The 22210-nt window shown below is 42.1% G+C and overlaps 1 long non-coding RNA gene across 1 annotated transcript; it reads right to left on the reverse strand.

Annotated features, from left to right (window-relative positions):
- Positions 1–14697: 14697 nt before the first annotated feature.
- Positions 14698–16734, reverse strand: LOC135511641 (uncharacterized). Its single transcript, XR_010451284.1, has 4 exons — positions 16684–16734; positions 16154–16230; positions 15767–15843; positions 14698–14810 (listed from the first exon to the last, which is right to left on the reverse strand). It is a non-coding gene; the product is annotated as an uncharacterized LOC135511641 (long non-coding RNA).
- Between the last annotated feature and the right edge of the window lie 5476 nt (positions 16735–22210).

Raw genomic sequence — 22210 nt, forward strand, 5'->3', positions numbered from 1 at the left:
TCTTATACTCCAGTAAACATGCTTTTAATCCAGGAGTAGGCTGAATCTGAATTGGAGAAAGCCACCAACTGTGTTAAAGACTAGCAATGTTCACTGAATTACTCATTTCAGTCTTTGAATGATGAAGAGAAATTATGATACCGAGGAGTAGGATACACTGAAGGCAGCCCTTCCATGAACACTATTACTTCGACTGACATTTACGCTCTCTTTTTCCAGGCCTCCAGAAATGTACGCTTCTGTATGACTACAGATCAAACTGCCCAGCAGTTCAGTATGGAGAGGAGAGGGAAAGAGAGAAGGGGAAAAGGAGTATAATTGTGGCTGCTGATCCTCTGCCCCTGTGAAGTGTGTGTCATCAATCGCCTCAAATTGGGCATCTGTGGGTCAAGTTAGCCGCCATTGTGACTCCTCTCTACACCGCTATGCAAAGAGCTAGAGCAAGAGAAATTTGACAGATTTGGTATAGTTAGATGTCCGATTGAAATGCACCTATTTAATTTTAAATACTTTCTGCAGTGTGTGTACGTGTGTATGCGTGCATGTTGTAAATATAGATCTGTAATTGGATGGGGTCTGAGGCTGAGGCTGTCATCAGTGTGTAAATCTCCCACACTGCACTGGGGCTCATGACAGACTCACACACAGACACCTCACTCCTCTCCCAGACATATATAAATCACTGTATACACAATGAACACATCCCATGAAGATAGTCAGGCCATCTGGACTCCATTACACTCTCCTGACCTACCCTCTCCAGATATATTAGATACACGTAATCAGATATACATTATACAGTGTATATATATATACATATATATATACATACACCTTAGCCAAATACATTCAGTTTTTCACAATTCCTGACAATTAATCGAGGTAAAAAGTCCCTGTTTTAAGAGGATCACCACTTTCTTTTAAGAATGTGTTATGTCAGAATAATAGAGAGAATGATTTATTTCAGCTTTTATTTCTTTCATCACATTCCCAGGGGGTCGGAAGTTTACATGCACTCAATTAGTATTTGGTAGCATTGCCTTTAAATTGTTTAACTTGGGTCAAATGTTTCAGGTAGCCTTCCACAAGCTTTCCTCAATAAGTTGGGTGAATTTTGGCCCATTCCTCCTGGCAGAGCTGTTGTAACTGAGTCAGGTTTGTAGGCCTACTTGCTCGCACACGCTTTTTCAGTTCCGCACACAAATTTTCTATGGGATTGAGGTCAGGGCTTTGTGATGACCACTCCAATACCTGGACTTTGTTGTCCTTAAGCCGTTTTGCCACAACTTTGGTAGAATTCTTGGGGTCATTTTCCATTTGGTAGACCCATTTGTGACCAAGCTTTAACTTCCTGACTGATGTCTTGAGATGTTGCTTCAATATATCCACAAAATTTCTCCTACCTCATGATGCCATCTATTTTGTGAAGTGCACCAGTCCCTCCTGCAGCAAAGCACCCCCACAACATGATGCTTCCACCCCTGCCTGCGCTTCACGGATGTGATGGTGTTCTTTGGCTTGCAAGCATTCCCCTTTTTCCCTCCAAACATAACAATGGTCATTATGGCCAAACAGTTCTATTTTTGTTTCATCAGACCAGAGGACATTTCTCCAAAAGGTATGATCTTTGGCTCCATGTGCAGTTGCAAACCGTAGTCTGGCTATTTTAATGGCGGTTTTGGAGCAGTGGCTTCTTCCTTGCTGAGGGGCCTTTCAGGTGATGTCAATATAGGACAGATTGTACTGTGGATATAGGAACTTTTGTACCTGTTTCCTCCAGCATCTTCACAAGGTCCTTTGCTGATGTTCTGGGATTGATTTGCACTTTTCGCACCAAAGTACCTTCATCTATATGAGACAGAACACGTCTCCTTCCTGAGCCATATGACGGCTGCATGGTCCCATGGTGTTTATATTTGCATACTGTTGTTTGTACAGATGGACGTGGTACCTTCAGGCGTTTGGAAATTGCTCCCGAGGATGAACCAGACTTGTGGAGGTCTAGAATTTTTATTCCTAGGTCTTGGCTGATGTCTTTTGATTTTCCCATGATGTCAAGCAAAGAGGCACTGAGTTTGAAGGTACGGCTTGAAATACATCCACAGGTACAACTCCAACTGACTCAAATTATATCAATTAGCATTTCAGAATCTTCTAAAGCCATGATCATTTTCTGGAATTTTCCAAGCTGTTTAAAGGCACAGTCATCTTAGCATATGTAAACTTCTGACCCACTGGAATTATAATACATTGAATTATAGATTATTTCACTTGTCTGTAAACAATTGTTGGGAAAATTGCTTGTGTCATGCACAAAGTAGATGTCCTAACCGACTTGCCAAAACTATAGTTTGTTAACAAGAAATTTGTGGAGTGGTTGAAAAAGAAGTTTTAATGACTCCAACCTCAGTGTATGCAAACTTCCGACTTCAACTGTATATATATAGTCCAGTCTGACTAGTGGACTCTGGACACATACTGACTGACTGGTACGTACGTACCAGTCAGTCAGTATATGTCCAGAGTCAGAGTCCAGTAGTCAGTACGTACGTACGTACAGTGGGAAAAAAAAGTATTTAGTCAGCCACCAATTGTGCAAGTTCTCCCACTTAAAAAGATGAGCGAGGCCAGACAAAAAAAAATCCAGAAAATCACCTTTTTTTTAATGAATTTATTTGCAAATTATGGTGGAAAATAAGTATTGGTTCACCTACAAACGAGCAAGATTTCTGGCTTTCACAGACATGTAACTTCTTTAAGAGGCTCCTCTATCCTCCACTTGTTACCTGTATTAATGGCACCTGTTTGAACTTGTTATCAGTATTAAAGACACCTGTTCACAACCTCAAACAGTCACACTCCAAACTCCACTATGGCCAAGACCAAAGAGCTTTCAAAGGACACCAGAAACAAAATTGTAGACCTGCACCAGGCTGGGAAGACTGAATCTGCAATAGGTAAGCAGCTTGGTTTGAAGAAATCAACTGTGGGAGCAATTATTAGGAAATGGAAGACATACAAGACCACTGATAATCTCCCTCGATCTGGGGCTCCACGCAAGATCTCACCCCGTGGGGTCAAAATGATCACAAGAACGGTGAGCAAAAATCCCAGAACCACACGGGGGGACCTAGTGAATGACCTGCAGAGAGCTGGGACCAAAGTAACAAAGCCTACCATCAGTAACACACTACGCCGCCAAAGACTCAAATCCTGCAGTGCCAGACGTGTTCCCCTGTTTAAGCCAGTACATGTACAAACTCGTCTGAAGTTTGCTAGAGCGCATTTGGATGATCCAGAAGAAGATTGGGAGAATGTCATATGGTCAGATGAAAAAATATAACTTTTTGGTAAAAACTCAACTCATCGTGTTTGGAGGACAAAGAATGCTGAGTTGCATCCAAAAGAACACCATACCTACTGTGAAGCATGGGGGTGGAAACATCATGCTTTGGGGCTGTTTTTCTGCAAAGGGACCAGGACGACTGATCCGTGTAAAGGAAAGAATGAATGAGGCCATGAATCGTGAGATTTTGAGTGAAAACCTCCTTCCATCAGCAAGGGCATTGAAGATGAAACGTGGCTGGGTCTTTCAGCATGACAATGATCCCAAACACTCCGACCGGGCAACGAAGGAGTGGCTTCGTAAGAAGCATTTCAAGGTCCTGGAGTGGCCTAGCCAGTCTCCAGATCTCAACCCCATAGAAAATCTTTGGAGGGAGAATACCAAAATACCAGCATCAGTGTGTGAAAACCTTGTGAAGATTTACAGAAAATGTTTGACCTCTGTCATTGCCAATAAAGGGTATATAACAAAGTATTGAGATAAACTTTTGTTATTGACCAAATACTCATTTTCTACCATAATTTGCAAATAAATTCATTAAAAATCCTACAATGTGATTTTCTGGATTACTTTTCTCATTTTGTCTGTCATAGGTGAAGTGTACCTATGATGAAAAGTACAGGCCTCTCATCTTTTTAAGAGAGCGAACTTGCACAATTGGTGGCTGACTAAGTATTTTTGTTGCCCCACTGTACGTACCAGTCAGTGAGTATGTGTCCAGAGTCAAAGTTCAGTCGTCAGACTGGACTATATACAGTATACACAGTTGAAGTCGGAAGTTTACATACACTGAGATTGGAGTCATTAAAACTTGTTTTTCAACCACTCCACAAATTTCTTGTTTAACAAACTATAGTTTTGGCAAATCTACTTTGTGCATGACACAAGCAATTTTTCCAACAAATGTTTACAGACAGATTATTTCACTTATAATTCAATGTATTACAATTCCAGTGGGTCAGAAGTTTACATACACTAAGATGACTGTGCCTTGAAGGTAGGGCTTGAAATACATACACTAAGATGACTGTGCCTTGAAGGTAGGGCTTGAAATACATACACTAAGATGACTGTGCCTTGAAGGTAGGGCTTGAAATACATACACTAAGATGACTGTGCCTTGAAGGTAGGGCTTGAAATACATACACTAAGAGGACTGTGCCTTGAAGGTAGGGCTTGAAATACATACACTAAGATGACTGTGCCTTGAAATACATACACTAAGATGACTGTGCCTTGAAGGTAGGCCTTTAAATACACACACACACACACACACACATACATACATACATACATACATACATACATACATACATACATACATACATACATACATACATACATGTATGTTAGGTCCTGATACATTACTTCATGCGGGTATGTTTGCGACCTGATTTTCTAACTTTTAGTAAGCCATAGACCACTTACATTTGGGGGTAGATCTGGATATGCATGTGAATGATTGATACATGAACAACTTCAATGCAAGTGTTTAGGTAATCTCTCAGATTCTCTCACCTTGCCCGTGGCTGGGCCATCAGACCCTCTGGTGGAGAAACTCTGTGACGCATATCCTCGTAGCCCAGACCGGTCCAGCCTTCTCTGGCCTCTGCTTGCTCTCTGTCCCCCCTCGGACAGCAGCTTTCTCAGCTTCTGGTAATCTGTACGTTGTGTAATGGAATTCTTCTGTTGAAGGAGGAGCGGACCAAAATGCAGCGTGGTGGTTACTCATGTTTAATGATGGAAAATGACCTGACATGAAAATACTGAAATGTACAAAAACAACAGACGGAAACGTGAAAAAACTATACAGCCTATCTAGTGAAACTAAACACAGAGACAGGAACAATCACCCATGAAACACTCAAAGACCAAATAAATGAATATAAACATAATCAATTTTGACCAGGGCGTAACACGTTGCTTATACCCCAGAACTTTGACATGGAGCATGAACCTGGTCAACTCATCTGAGAGGGAGTGGGGAAGAGGAGAGAGAAAGAGAAAAATTAACAATATGCTTCACAGTCCCACTCAGTGTCTCTTATCATAGATTTTTGATAAACAAGGGCTATAGCTACCAATTACACAGACACACCCCTGGTGATGTGTGTTTCAGTACACAGAAACAATCTGATGACTTTCACCTCTTACTGTAACACATCCCGCTACCTCGAGTGTACACACAAGGTGGTGAGTGTGTATCACACTATATAATAGGGTTGATGCATGTCCTGAGCCTTATCTGTGGTGGCCAGCCGGGCCCTGCCTCTGGAGGAGTTGCAGAGAATCAGCTCAGTCAGACAGTTACCACCATATCACATCACACAGAGACGTCACCTCATTGAGACGTGACCTCTCTTTACAGGACCAGAGATAACAGACAACAGAACACCCGAGTCTCTCTGGGATGGATCCTGGAGTTGTAGGATTGGATTCATAGGATGGGGTTTTGAAAGATTGATCAAGTGTTTCACTGACACCTGGGAAACTGGGGAGGGGGGGGCACTGAAAGTGGTGCGTGTATATTTATTCACCCCCTTTGCTTTGAAGCCCTTAAATAAGATCTGGTGCAACCAATTACCTTCAGAAGTCACATAATTAGTTAACTAAAGTCTACCTGTGTGCAATCTAAGTGTCACATGATCTGTCACATGATCTCAGTATATTTACGCCTGTTCTGAAAGGCCCAAGAGTCTGCAGCACCACTAAGCAAGGGGCACCACCAAGCAAGCGGCACCATGAAGACCCAGGAGCTCTCCAAACAGGTCAGGGACAAAGTTGTGGAGAAGTACCGATCAGAGTTGGGTTATAAAAAATAATCCAGAACTTTTAACATCCCACGGAGCACCATTAAATCCATTATTTAAACATTTAAAGAATATGGCACCACAACAAACCTGTCAAGAGAGGGCCGCCCACCAAAACTCACAGACCAGGCAAGGAGGGCCTTAATCAGAGAGGAAACAAAGTACCAAAGATAAACCCGAAGGAGCTTCAATGCTCCACAGCAGAGATTGGAGTGTCTGTCCATAGGACCACTTTAAGCTGTACACTCCACAGAGCTGGGCTTTATGGGAGAGTGGCCATAAAGGAATAAGCAATCATGTTTGGTGTTCGCCAAAAGGCATGTGAGAGACTCCCCAAACATATGGAAGAAGGTACTCTGGTCCGATGAGACTGAAATTGAGCTTTTTGTCCATCAAGGATAATGCTATGTCTGGCGCAAAACCAACACCTCTCATCACCCCGAGAAGACCATCCCCAGTGAAGCATGGTGGTGGCAGCATCAAGCTGTGGAGATGTTTTCCAACGGCAGGGACTGGGAAACTGGACAGAATTGATAGAATGATGGATGGCGCTAAATACAGGGAAATTGTTGAGGTAAACCTGTTTCAGTCTTCCAGAGATTTGAAACTGGGACAGAGGTTCACCTTCCAGCAGGATACTGACTCTAAGCATACTGTTAAAGCAACACTCAAGTGGTTTATGCAGAAATATTTAAATGTCTTGGAATGGCCCAGACCTCAATCCAATTGAGATTCTGTGGTATGACTTAAAGATTTCTGTACACCAGCGGAACCCATCCAACTTGAAGGAGCTGGAGCAGTTTTGCCTTGAAGAATGGGCAGAAATCCCAGTGGCTTGAAGTGCCAAGCTTATAGAGACATGCCCCAAGAGACTTGCAGCTGTAATTGCTGGAAAAAGTGTCTCTACAAAGTTTAGACCATGAGGGGGTTGAATAGTTATGCACGCTCAAGTTCTGTTTTTTAGTCTTATTTCTTGTTTGTTTCACAATACAAAATATTTTGCATATTCAAAGTGGTAGGCATGTTGTGTAAATCAAATGGTACAGACCCACAAAAAATGTATATTTTATTCCAGGTTGTAAGGCAACAAAGTAGGAAAAATGCCAAGGTGGGTGAATAGTTTCGCAAGCCACTGTAGGCCTTCTCACTCACATGTGGAAGCTCCACCCACAGACAGCTGCTGCACCGAGCCAGGTAGATTACACATGAGTCTAGAAAGAGAGAGAAAAACAGGCATGAAATACAGAGGGAGAGAGGGGAAACAATGGTTTAATAGGGAGATTGAGGAGAAGGAACCAGAGAGAGGAGAGAGTGTTTGCTTAGTACCTGGTCTTGGCCTCCCAGGGCAGCGCCCAACACAGCCAGTGGAGCAAACAGAAGCCCAACACCTCCAGGTTCCCACGTCTAGATGGAGCTTCTGAGAGGGGGAGAGAGAGAGCCAAAAAGAGAGGGTCGAGAGGTAGTAGAAGATCAGAACCTGGTCTAGGAGGATAAAAACAGCTTTAATTGACAGGATGTGTTCAAAGGAAAAAACACAATATGAAAAAGAGAGGTTATGACAGAGGCGTGTTTTGTTTTGCAGCTGGTGTTAGTCTTTAGATTTTCTTTGATCTATGTCCTGCTCTGCAGACATAGGAAGAGAAATTTGTGTGCTCAGCTCAAATGTTTGTAGCAACAAAAAGTATTTGGGTGCGGGGTTCAAAACCCATATACTTAAAGAAAGACAACCTGCACTCACTGGAATATTCTGGGTGCTGTGCACTGGGGAGTCATCTAAATACTGATGGCTAGGCTAGACATTAATCTCTGGACGTCATTGTAAACAATGCCTTCCATCTAGTTTGAATGAAGAAGTGGACAAACCCTGCACTGAGCCAGTGTCTTTATGAAAAACTGTGTTGAGTTCATCAATATGTCTGAAATGAGTCCATGTGAGGGGTCGAGCCCGGGGAGTTTTAGCAACTCAATACTGTAACGGCCTCGCATCTCTGGAGAAATTACCTATCGACTGGCTTCATCAGAGGAAGAAATCTTGAGCCAGATCCATGGATAGCATTGATCCCAGCCAGTGCTACAAGAGTGTCCTCCAGGCAGCAGCACCCAGCAGGCCAGCACTACTGGCTAGCATTGAGACGGACATTGCAGGTGTTGGTTGTTAGTTGGTTGGTGTTGTTGGTTGTAGTCAGATGTTGGTTGGTTGTTGCCACTGCTGCCGCTTCTGTTGCCTTCATTTCTGTGATTAAACCGATTGTTTAAATTATTAATTGGATGCATTATCTTAAGAGTGCAAGATGTTAAAGTACTTAAGTGCATAGGTCAGCATTCAAGTATATTTGTTGCTGCCACATCTAATCAAGCCATTGTTGTAAACAATTATATAAAGCCTCATTGATACTGAGAGCCAGTGACAACAGCACTCAAACTGCTCCAACTCCAAAAGCCACATAATAGATGAACAATTATAAATATAAGCCTGCCTGTGTGAGTTCTTTGGACATATTGTCCCTGTTCACAATGGCATTCACTTTGCTGTTTGGTAGTGTATTTATGCATCTTTCCCTAATGAGGGGGGGGGGGGCATGATACACACAGCTCTCGCACACGCACACGCACACACACAATAGATGCACAGACCATGGTTTTTCAGTTAGGAAAATGTGACGCCCGGACAATGTGGCCAGGAAGATTTTCAATTACCTGCCATTTCAGAAATGTACCGGACAAATATGCATTGGGTGCATAAGAGTCCACCCACCGTGATCAGAATGACAGAAATCACATTAAGATTATGGTAATGCATTTAAACAGAACACACAACTCATGTAACGAAGCAGCCAATAAAACAAACATTTGCCAAAATGCAATTTGCAAGAAAACACCATTCTAAACACTACACATGGGAAAACGCCATTCTAAACACTACACATGGGAATACGCCATTCTAAACACTACACATGGGAATACGCCATTCTAACCGCTACACATGGGAATACGCCATTCTAAACGCTACACATGGGAATACGCCATTCTAACCGCTACACATGGGAATACGGCATTCTAAATGCTACACATGGGAAAACGCCATTCTAAACGCTACACATGGGAAAACGCCATTCTAAACGCTACACATGGGAAAACGCCATTCTAAACGCTACACATGGGAAAACGCCATTCCAAACACTACACATGGGAAAACGCCATTCTAAACACTACACATGGGAAAACGCCATTCTAAACACTACACATGGGAAAACACCATTCTAAACACTACACATGGGAAAACACCATTCTAAACACTACACATGGGAAAACACCATTCTAAACACTACACATGGGAAAACACCATTCTAAACACTACACATGGGAAAACACCATTCTAAACACTACACATGGGAAAACACCATTCTAAACACTACACATGGGAAAACACCATTCTAAACACTACACATGGGAAAACACCATTCTAAACACTACACATGGGAAAATGCCATTCTAAACACTACACATGGGAAAACGCCATTCTAAACACTACACATGGGAAAACACCATTCTAAACACTACACATGGGAAAACACCATTCTAAACACTACACATGGGAAAACGCCATTCTAAACACTAGACATGGGAAAACGCCATTCTAAACACTACACATGGGAAAACACCATTCTAAACACTACACATGGGAAAACACCATTCTAAACACTACACATGGGAAAACGCCATTCTAAACACTACACATGGGAAAACACCATTCTAAACACTACACATGGGAAAACACCATTCTAAACTGCGCACCTGATAGTGGTTCCTTATGTGACAGACATGAAAATCTCTGTCAGAAATGTAGAAAGAGGGGGAATCTAAAGACGCAAAACCTAGGATGGGCTGCTAATATGACTAGGATTGTGCCTTTGGCTTCTGGACAACAAAATAAAGATGATATGAAAACCAACAGAACAGGGGAGAAATAGCTTAGCAGTGGGTCAAATAGGGAAGTAAATGAAAATACATGTGCCATAATTATATAATTACTCCTGCCTACACAGAATTAAATAAAATCATTTAAAATACTTCACCAGAAAGCATGACTTAGCCACAGAGGAATCGAGGATCATTAGAAAAAAATGGATGGTTTCCAATCACAAACTCATGCCTACTTGGGAAGCCTTCAATATGGGCAGCACGCATGTGTAACAGTATAGCTTCCATCCCTCTCCTCGCCCCTACCTGGGCTCGAACCAGGGACCCTCTGCACACATCGACAACAGCCACCCTCGAAGCATCATTACCCATCGCTCCACAAAAGCCACAGCCCTTGCAGAGCAAGGGGAACAACTTCAAGGTCTCAGAGCGAGTGACGTCACCAATTAAAATGCTATTGCACGCACCCCTCTAACTAGCTAGCCATTTCACATCGGTAACATGGCAATAGACCTAGTTGATTATTGAGTTGCGGCTGTCGGTGAAAAGCATCTAAAATGTGTGTGAAGATAATGTGTTTTGAGTATAATTTAAAATGTTGAGACAAGAAGGGGAGAAGTGTGGCGAAGATATAGGCAAGTCTCTCCAGAATGGCTCAGCTCTCTCCTGCCAATTCTTGCACCTTTAATTGTGTGAATTGTTTGCCCTTTGATTATTCTTTTTATGATTCCCCATTACATACTTCAGAGTAAATATACCGTTAAATTAATGTAACCAAATGACAGGGATTATGTAAAACATGTACTAATTAGTAATTTACCGTTCTCATTATCGGAGTGGAAACTTTGTTTGCAAAGTTCACAATCTGCTACACTTGTGAGAAACAAGTTGATTGATTGATTTCATAACCATAATTTACGATATCCTCAATGTTTTCATTGTATTTTGTTTGGAGTGCTCCACATGAGCAATAAGCATGGGTCTGGTTTCTCTGTCCTGATAATGTCGAGGGAGCATTTGAAAAATCTTTCCAACAGTCTCCCCCTCAATAGGCCCACTACTGCATTGGCCTTTAGGCTATGAGTTCCATGCGTTCATTTCTTTAGCTGCCAATGTATCACGGTGTATCAATGTGTCCATATGGCAGAGGCTGGTGATCTTGCATTAGTTGACTTTTAACATTTACATTGTTATCATTTTAATTCCATTTTTTTATGATTAATCACATGACAATGATTTTGAGTAATGAAAACATTAATATTGAAATGAAGCCGTTCAGTGAACGGTAGAAATGGTAGGATCGGTAGAAATGGTAGGATAAATGATCAATTGTAAACTTCCTCAAACTTGAAACTCAAGTGCCACCTATGAAGTCTTTATAAGAAAATTGCCTCCACGTTTCCATGGTCGGATTTTGCCAATAGGCCACTTTGAAGCAATGTAAGACATGTCTCCTAAAATGAAATAAAACATTCAGGTTTCAAACAATTAAGTATGTTTTCAAAATGCATACTGCCTCCAGCTCTGATTATAAAGTGATGGGTGACAAGATGATAGCCTATTGCCTGCACTTGGATGGTGAATGGGAGCCTCGCTTCAATTACCAGTTGAGACATACAAATAGTAGGTATTTTTAATCGTGCACCAAAACTGTTGTTAACATGTGATGGCATTTAGAATTCTTGCAAAAAAAGGCTCTGCATGCAATAGTTGTGTTGGATAAATAAGATACATGGTGACGAATGAAAATACACACAGGCCAATTTAATTCCACTAAATTATGCAAATGAACCTATCGCCCGATAAGCATGAGAGTCACATGTATTTACTTCAACTGGTATTTCCATCAATGAATAAAAGGCATTATCTCGCAATGGATATTTTCTCCCGGTCATTTTGGTTGGCAAGTTTGATTTAATCGGCTTTTAATACATTTTTTGGGGGGCCAAAGGCCGGCAAGAGCCTCCTAACGGAAACCCTGGCACAGACACAATAAATGCGTGCATGCATGCAAACGAGCAAACACACACAGTTTAGAAGGTGAACCTCAGAGCCCTACACACTCCAGGCTTGTCATAGAGGAGATAGGTGACAATGTAGTGGGTTGTCATCTCCTACTGTTATTCAGATTTCCTAAAGCATGGTGTCACACTCTCAGTTGGAATTTCTGTGTTCCGAAGCATCCCGCTCCAATAGGTGATAATTAGCTCAGAGTTCAGTGGTGCATCATTCCGTGTTCAATTTCCACCCTCGCCATGGCAACCTATCAACATCTACCCGGTGAGGTTGATGAGAGGTGAGATGGGAGGACAGGGTCTTGAGCAAAAAGTAGTCTTGCTCCTCGTCAAAATCTGCATGCATTTCAATTGCCATTTGACCCAAAGACACTCAGAAACTGCCTTACAACATAGAGGTCAAGTACGAGCAGCTATCATACACAATTTATCTGCCTGGAATAAAAAAAATGTGGTTCGTTTATCAACTGTAGTTAAAAATGGGAAACTTTACCAAATTGCCTCTTGATTGATCAATTCCAATAGTTGTGTACTGTAGACCTAATGACAGAGTTAGATATATAAAAGGACTTATGAATGTCAATAGTGGTTAGAAGAAGATCACTGCATAAGCACCTATTTTCATCTTATACTCTCTACCTACTTTGGTTTGTAGAAGATTCATGACCCCTGGGCCATAAAAGCAAAGGAATAATTCACCTGTACAACAGCTTCCACTGTTTAGGCTAGACCGAAGGGTTGGAATGAGGACCATATGCAACTGCTTTTATGTGACACGAGAACAAATTGTCCTAGGTGTGAGTGGGTGTACTTCAATATAAAAGAACAGACCTGTGTTTGAACCAGTCCTGTGATTTAAGCGTCATTCCTTATCTAAACTCGTATTACATCAAATACACAATGAGAACAGCCATAGATGAACAACTGAGAACATGTTGAAGTAAGTTCTGCCGGCAACATATGGACATGTCTGGAACTGTAAAGTTCAATCAGTGTTTTTTTCAGCAGCGGTGGCGGTGGGCATGGTTTTAGAGAGACCAAATGTTGTCACATTAAAACTCATTTCCTGCAATTCTACACATTTTGCCATGGGGCCAAGAAAACATTTTCAGTTTAAAAGCTCATTTCCTTAAATTATGCAAATTTGTCTAAGCTTATGCCATGTTCTTCTGCTATCCAGTATATATTCTACATAATTTATACAGTATATGGTTAAGCCATTTAAGTTTACACTGAAAATGTTTTACCATCCGCAATATGTTTTCTTCCAAAAAAACAGAGTAATACATTAAAAATATATATAATTTCTGAGTATTATTTTATTTTGTGGCTGTGTGCATGTGTTGAATGTATATAGGCAAAACAATGACTACAATACATGGGCTCAACATCCACCTTTTTATTCAGAGAACATCCAACAGAAAAACACAAGTTCAGCATACCCCCCACCAACCTCTCTAAAGTATATTAAAAAGGACATATTTGCCTTCATCAATATCGCTGCAAGAACATCTTGTCTGTTTTGGTCCATATCGACAACGTCGATAGAAACAGTGGCACGGCGATTAGGGAGTCCTTCCACACTCGGTCAGTGTACCGAACCTTAACGCCTTCCTCTGCTCTGAGCAAGCCGAGAGGTTATCAGTGGCCAGTCCCTCTCTAACCAAACATCAAAGCCTTAATTAATGGGGGATGAATACACAATGCAGGTTATGACTTTAGCTAATTAGGGAATTGTTAAATGGAGTCCGTGTTGGGGGAATGTGGACCAGGGAGAATCAATGTCCAATAAAAAGGACCATGTATGCAATTTTCCAGCTAATGTGTTTCCGATAACTATTGAGGGAGATTTTAAAGCAAGGGACAAAGGGGGCTTCACTTTACATTATGCATTGATAAACACGTACTCCGCCAACTGAAAGATGCAGTAATGCAGTTAGTACACAGCAAGATACATCCGTGCAAGATCATTGGCCATACAGTCAATACAAGAGAACTCTACTGTCCACAAATCCATGTATGTTTACCCAGAAACCTTTCACACCACAATAGCTTTTTTTTGGCACCTGAAACTGAATGTTCGTAACAATGAAATTACTCTTTACCGACTCCATTTTGAGCATCAATGCTGGTGTACTCTACGGTTCCGTTGTGTCCCTTCTTTGGGTTTTCCTTGTTCTCCTTGTGCACTCCATCTGGGCTGTACCTGTAAGACAGGCCATTGTCAGCCAGGTACACATGTATAACAGATAATAAACAGACAGTATGTGTAGATAACTCACAAGTAGAAGCCTAACACAATGCTCAATATTAAGATAACTTGAAACGGTTGTCTATGTAAGTTTTGTACACATTACAAGAAATGCCTTCAATACACATGCCTACTGTACTTAGACAGCGCTAGTGCTAACCTTGTTTGGGTCTGTGTGACCAAGCATTAGGTTGGCCTTCTTTACATCTGCATGGACATACTCGTTGTCATGGATATACTCAAGGACATCCAGCTGTAGAAGGACAAGCAGTAGGTGAAATCCTTGTGATATGCAGCAATGGATGATGGAGAGGATAGTAGAGTACGAGTCTCACCAGGACACATCCTAGCTGTAGCACTGTGTGTTTCTTTAGCTTGTCACCATTTGGTTGGTTCTGTTGTGTTCTGCTAGTCCTGATCCCCAGTTTGCAGGAAGTCCAGCTTCTTGCTCACCTTCAACATCAGCACTGAAACAACAGCAGGAAAGAATTACAAGGGACAAAAATCAAACATGTATTGGGTCTTACATATACATTCAATATTTACAACATATTTAATGTATTTTCACAAGTGCAAAGTGTGCACCAATTTGTTTCTACAGGAATAGTGGACACACAAAAAAGTTCAAAAACAGAACACTGTACATATTTGCTCTTTGCCTTATTGTTTTATTCACTACTTGTTGCATTCATTATTTACCTTCGTTTTATTTACCTTTGTTAATTTATTTTATGATGCTAGTGCTGAGCAGATATGGCCAAGTGCCATAAATACAATCCTAGGGGGACTGAGCCACCGGTCTTAAAAGTTATACAACAAATTGGGAAGTGATGTGAATTGAATTCCTGTGGATTCAGGTTGACTCTGTCCGAACTGTTCGCAAAACACCTATGACCAGACAGAGGAAATATGGAAAGGTATGTCTAAGCCAGACACACAAGCATGCACTTCTAATCATAGCCAAAACAAAACACACTGACAGACAGAGTGAAAACAGACAGACAGGCAGACACACACACAGTGAACATGAGGCCTGTCTTGGAGTGGTGGCAGGCCTGACTGGCTCTCCACCAGACTGGCAGGTGGTCAGGGGCCCAGTGGAGGAGCAGGCATCATTATGTGTGATTGGGTCCCTCTCTATGAATTAGAACTCAAACAAGCAGGGATGGGGCTAACTGCCACTGAGGTGCATGTTTGCTTTGGCTTATTAATTACACCAGGCAGCAGTCTTCATGTCTATGGCCTCTTCATCAGCCAAGTACACTCTTGCTGCACTGGGCCTGGCTGCTCATATAAGAGGTAGCCTAAAACAGGTTTTGTTGTAACCAAACAGTGTGTAGTCTATGTGGGATAAAGGCTATGAATTCTTGACCATATGTCTGCTGCATCATTACGTCGAATGACTGAAGTTGTTGATACTCACTGTTCTCAGGTTGTTTCCCTCAGATGGAACTTGAGCTCAGAAAACAGAGGCCTATCCACATGGTAATCCTGCAGACACTATGAAATAAGAGGGTCAAATAAGAGGAGATATGGAAATAGCCTAGGCAGTCAATATTTAAAAAAAGACATGCTGAAAGCTGTTGCATGTGCTCCCTAAAACTTATAGGCTGTTTTATAAGCATATACAGCCAGCAGTTGTCACTTTCCATATCCAACAAAACCCGGCGAGGAGAGCAAGCAAGAGAGAAATACAAAGTGAAAGAGCAACAGAGCCTAACATTAAATGATTGTGGTTAAGTCAAACTGTCAACATCTCTCAAGTATCTCTGACCAATGCCTACACATAGGTGTTAATGCCTTGACTCACACAAGACCAGCAGCCATTCCTGTATTCACCACTTTAATCAGAAAATTAGAGTCCTCCCCAACAGGTGTGTCCACTTCCTGCGAAGCAGAAGGGAAAGAGGGAAGAAAGGAGAGAGAGAAAATGTAAGAGATGGAGAAAAGGAGGGAGAGAGATGTAATAGAAAAAGGGGAGAGCAAAAGAGAGAGGGGAGAGAGAGAGACGAAGAAAAACAGGTAAACACAGAGATAAACACAGAGATAAATAAAACGCGATAAACATGACAGTAATTTCGAAGCAATCAGATGTACCCCAGTTTTTGTGTTCTGTTGGTGATGTGTTTACACCCAAAACACAAATCTGTGATTGCTGGTCATGCGTTTTGCTCCATAAATTGGGGTCACCACTCTTGTCACTCAAAGAGGGGTGTGTGTGTGTGTCTGTGTCTGTGTTGGGGAGGGAGGGAGGGAGGGAGGGAGGGAGGGAGGGAGGGAGGGGGGGGGTTGAGAATCAGTGATAACTTGATGGATTGACATACTAGTCTGGTTACCTACCTAGGTAGATCAATCCAAAGCCTCCTTGACCAATTATTCTGCCCAGTCTCCATCGCTTCTTCTCTGTGTAAAACTGTCTGGTAGGGGTGCAGGCAATACTCACTTCCTGGGAGGGTCCATGGAGAGCAAAAGCAACCTATTTTGCAGTTAACATTACAGAGAGTCAAGTAAATTGGCCACTAATAGTGGCAATAGTATAGATACAGAGTATTGACATGTGGTCAACAGATGCAGCTATAGTTACCTAACTAGCCTGCAAAGTATGAGCTGAGAAGAGAGGCTATAGACCTGAAACAAAACTGGAATCAGTAAAATATGGAAATTTGCCAGCAGATTAGCCTAGCTACTACAAGCTAACAGACCATCTCGACCAGTTGAGGCAGAAAGCAAGCATTTAGTCTCGACCATATATTTAGCTAGGTTTAGAGCTACCGGTACCAGATATGATCAATAAACGCATGTTGTGTCCAAAGTTAGCAAGCTAGCTAGGTTGCTCTCCTCCAAGAAAAATCTACTCCATCTGGTTCTTCGACAGCTGCTGTCAAAACTGTTCGATTTCCTTAAACTTTGTCCCTCCCGCTGTGTGATAGGCCAAAAATCCACCAATGAAGCCTAGGAAGCAATGGCTCTGGATATTCACCCACCAATGACTGCAACAGCAAGTTCCATATGACAGGTTTATATTACTTTCAGTCATCCTCAAACATCTGGCCCAGGGTGCTTTCAGTGGGTGCAACCATATGGGTGCAACATTATAGAACGTTCTGGCAAAACTGTGTAGAACAGAAACACTCTGTCATTTAGATTAGGCCAGGGAATTGTATCAATTTGAGTGATTTGTAAGAAAGAGACCTCACAGTCAACACGGTGGGTTCGGCCTATTACGTTTGATACTTAGGGGACCAGGCATTGACTTGGACTCGGGGGGACTTCATGAGGGCTGAGCTCTTCCCAAGTCCGGAGAATCATATTACTTTGGGTTCCAGCTAATGGTACTTGGGCCAAGTCCACTTCAGCATATCTGGCCTGAAACCTTTTTCAGAAGTTGAGTTATATGAGGTTTTTATTCGGCATGTGTATTGTATTTTATAAAAACAAAATAGTGAAACATTTATAATTTGGCACATCTATATGTTATAATATTTAGATAAAACTAACTGAAATACATTCAAATAATTTATTAAAATACATGTTTTGCAATGAAGGTCTACAGTAGTGTCACGCCCTTATCTTAGAGAGCCTTCTTATCTCTGTTTGTTTGGTCAGGGTGTGATTTGGGTGGGCTTTCTATGTTCTTTATTTCTTTGTTTCTGGCCGAGTGTGGTTCCCAATCAGAGGCAGCTGTCTATCGTTGTCTCTGATTGGGGAGCATACTTAGGCAGGCCTTTTTCCCCACCTGTGATTGTGGGTAGTTGTCTATGTGCAGTGGCCTGTGAGCACTACGTAGCTTCACGTTTGTTTGTTATTTAAAGTTTTGTTGGCGACATTCTAAATAAAAGTATAATGTATGCTCACCACGCTGCGCTTTGGTCCACCTCTTCCGACGGGCGTGACAGAACTACACACCGCAGCATGGAGATAGGGACTCATGGACATGGGAGGAAATCCTGGACAATAAAAGACCCCGGGGAATATCGCCGTCCAAAGGAGGAATTAAAGGCAGCGAAGGAGGAGCGGTGACGTTATGAGGAGGCAAGTCATCGAAGCGGGCACGAGAGGCAGCCCCAAAAGGTTTTTGGGGGGGCACGCGGGGAGATTGGCAGAGTCAGGTTATAGACCTGAGCCAACTCCCCATGCTTACCGCAGGGAGCGAGTGACCGGGCAGTCACAGTGTTATGCGGTAAAGCGCACTGTGTATCCTGTGTGCATGTACAGCCCGGTGCACTCGGAGCCAGCTCACCGCAAGTGCCACTATAGAGTGGGCATCCAGCCAGGGCGGATTGTGCCAGCTCAGCGCTCTTTGTCTCTGGTGCTCCCAGAACCAGGCCTCCTGTTTATCTCCCCAGCCTGGTGGGCCCTGTGGCAGCCCCATGCACCAGGCTGCCTATACGTCTCCCCCCATCAGTGATGATCCATGGCATGAAGCCTCCAACGAGGGTCCCCAGTCCAGGGCCCGCAACGAGGGTCCCCAGTCCAGGGCCCGCAGTGAGCCTGTTTTAGAGAAAGCCTCAGTCCGGGGCCCGCAGAGAGCCTGTTTTAGAGAAGCATCATGCTGTGGGGATGTTCTTCAGCAGCAGGGACTGGGAGACTAGTCAGGATCGAGGGAAAGATGAACAGAGCAAAATGCAGAAAGATCCTTGATGGAAACCTGCTTTAGAGTGCTCAGGACCTCAGACCGGAGCAGAGATTCACCTTCTAACAAGACAACAACCCTAAGCACACAGCCAAGAAAACGCAGGAGTTGCTTCGAGACAAGTCTCTGAATGTCCTTGAGTGGCCCAGCCAGAGCTCGGACTTGAACCTGATTGAACATCTCTGGAGAGACCTGAAAATAGCTGTATATCCAACCTGACAGAACTTGAGAGGATGCGAAGAGAGGAATGGGAGAAACTCCCCAAATACAGGTGTGCCAAGCATGTAGCGTCATACCTAAGAAGACTTGAGGCTGTTATCGCTGCCAAAGGTGCTTCAACAAAGTACTGAGTAAAGGGTCTGAATACTTATGTAAATGTGATTTAATTATATATATATATATATATATATATATATATTATACATACATACATACATATACATATACAGTGCCTTGCGAAAGTATTCGGCCCCCTTGAACTTTGCGACCTTTTGCCACATTTCAGGCTTCAAACATAAAGATATAAAACTGTAATGTGGCAAAAGGCCGCAAAGTTCAAGAGGGGCGAATACTTTTGCAAGGCACTGTATATACAGTGGAGCAAAAACGTATTTAGTCAGACACTCATTTTGTCTGTCATAGTTGAAGTGAACCTATGATGACAATTACAGGCCTCTCTCATCTTTTTAAGTGGGAGAACTTGCACAATTGGTGGCTGACTAAATACTTTTTTGCCCCACTGTAGATGACAATACACATAGAATTATAGATATACCTCTTAATGCAATCGCTGTGTCAGATTTCAAAAGAAATTTACAGGAAAAGCAAACCATCAAATAATCTGAGACAGCGCTCAGAAAAAATAATCAAATTGGCCGCCATGTTGGAATCAACAGAAACCAGAAATTACATGGTAAATATTCCCTTACCTTTGATGATATTTATCAGAATGCGCTCCCAGGAATCCCAGTTCCAATGCTTGATTTGTTCGATAATGTCCGTTATTTATGTCCAAGTAGCTACTTTTGTTAGCGTTAGGTACACATATCCAAACACTAGTGCATTACTTCGGACAAAACTTCAAAAAGTTATATAACAGGTCGAAAAAACATTTCAACCTAAGAATAGAATCAATCATTAGGATGTTTTTATCATAAATCTTCAATAAAGTTCCAACCGTAGAATTCCTTTGTTTCTAGAGGAGCAACAGAATGCAAGTCGATATCATGTCGAATGCACATGACCAGGAAATGGCTCTCTGCCAGTAACCTGACTCATTCAGCTCTTATTCAGTCCTACAACACAGTGGAAGCCTCATTCAAGTTTCTAAAGACAGTTGACATCTAGTGGAAGCCCTAGGAAGTGCAACTTCATTCATATCCCACTGTGAATTCAATAGTGCCTGAGTTGAAAATCGACCAACCTCAGATTTCTCACTTCCTGTTTGGATTTCTTCTCAGGTTTTTGCCTGCCATATGAGTTCTGTTTTACTCACAGACATCATTCAAACAGTTTTATAAACCTCAGAGTGTTTTCTATCCAATACTAATAATACTATGCATATATTAGCAACTGAGACTGAGGAGCAGGCCGTTTACTCTGGGCACCTCTGGGCACCTTTCATCCAAGCTACTCAATACTGCCCCTGCAGCCATAAAAAGTTTTAACACTGTCTCCTATTTCCACCATTGTGCACCAAATGCTCAAAATGTCAATCTGAAGGCTGGCAACCTGATCCAGAGATGGTGTGGGTGGACAGTAAATGGGTCAATCTCAAATATTTTAACTGTTGAATGTGTGTAGACTTTCACTAGACACTGTAAACCCATTGATTATTTAAGATAATAAGATATACATGTTTGTTGAGCTTAGTTGAACTGTTCTTCCCCATCACAACCTAACATAGGCCTGTTTAACTGAAAACAAGCCTTTTATAGCCAGTCCTTGCGTCCATCCTCCTACATGTGTATGGTCAGTGCTATCTGGAATCATTGCTACTTCCTACCCTAAACCATAACCCTTTCCTTAACCTTGCACATATCCAAATCCCTTACCTAACCTTAACCATTTTAAATGTCAACTTCAAAGAAGTAGGGACATCCCAAAGGATTCTGAATAGCACAGATCATATGTTTATCATCTGAGAGCTGTATCCATGAATACTGGGCAGGGGACACAAGATAAGAGAGACTGGTGTGAGAGACAGGGAGTGGCCTGGCCATAGAATTAGGAATGACAAAACTATCATGACATAGCATGACAATAAATCAAAGACAATTGATATTTTCAGAGGGACATTGATCCGAGGCCTTTGCAGCCCGCGAGCTGCCAGTTGCCCATCCCTGACCTAGAGTCCTGATATTCTTTGCGTAGACCCCTCTTCTCACAAGGAACAAATTTGCCTCAAGGACCCACAAGGTCTGCTATGATGGATTTTCCGCCGATCTGGATGAAACTTGAAATGGCATCCATTTTTTATTTAACCTTTATTTAACCAGGCAAGTCATTTAAGAACAAATTCTTATTTACAATGACGGCCTACCAGGGAACAGTGCCTTGTTAATTGCCTTGTTCAGGGGCGGAATGGCGAATTTTTACCTTGTCAGCTCAGGGATTTGATCCAACAACATTTCGGTTACTGGCCCAACACTAGGCTACCTGCTGCCCCAAATGGATCAAAGTCTTTCAACGCAATTTTTTCACCAGTCTAGTATGTCAAGAACTGACAAATAAACATGAATGTGGGCTTGATCTGGTACATAAATGCATATAAATCAGACATGGATATTTGTATTGTAACCAAACTTGGTGCACATGTTCCAAACCCTGTCAAGATATGCAAGCACATTCAGATTGACCACACGGTGGAGCTACAAAAGGCATATATTTTCAGACACACCAAGACAGTCGTGAAGAGGGCACGACAACACCTTTTACCCCTCAGGAGAATGAAAAAAGATTTGTCATGCGGCCCCAGATCCTCAAAAAGTTATACAGCTGTCCCATCGAGAGCATTACTTTGTTACATTCATGTGCAATACTTTAATAGCAATTTTTTTATTGTTAAATGTCTTTTATAACAGATATTAAAATAATTATGGTTCAGTGATCAATAATGATCTGAAGTGATGTATATTGTATACTGGTTGCATCACCGCCTGGTATTGTAACTGCTCGGCATCTGACCGCATGGTGCTACAGAGTGTAAAATTGTCAAGACTCCAGTCACCCAAC

The sequence above is a fragment of the Oncorhynchus masou genome, chromosome 24 (genome assembly GCF_036934945.1).
Source record: "Oncorhynchus masou masou isolate Uvic2021 chromosome 24, UVic_Omas_1.1, whole genome shotgun sequence".
NCBI classification, from domain to species: Eukaryota; Metazoa; Chordata; class Actinopteri; order Salmoniformes; family Salmonidae; genus Oncorhynchus; species Oncorhynchus masou.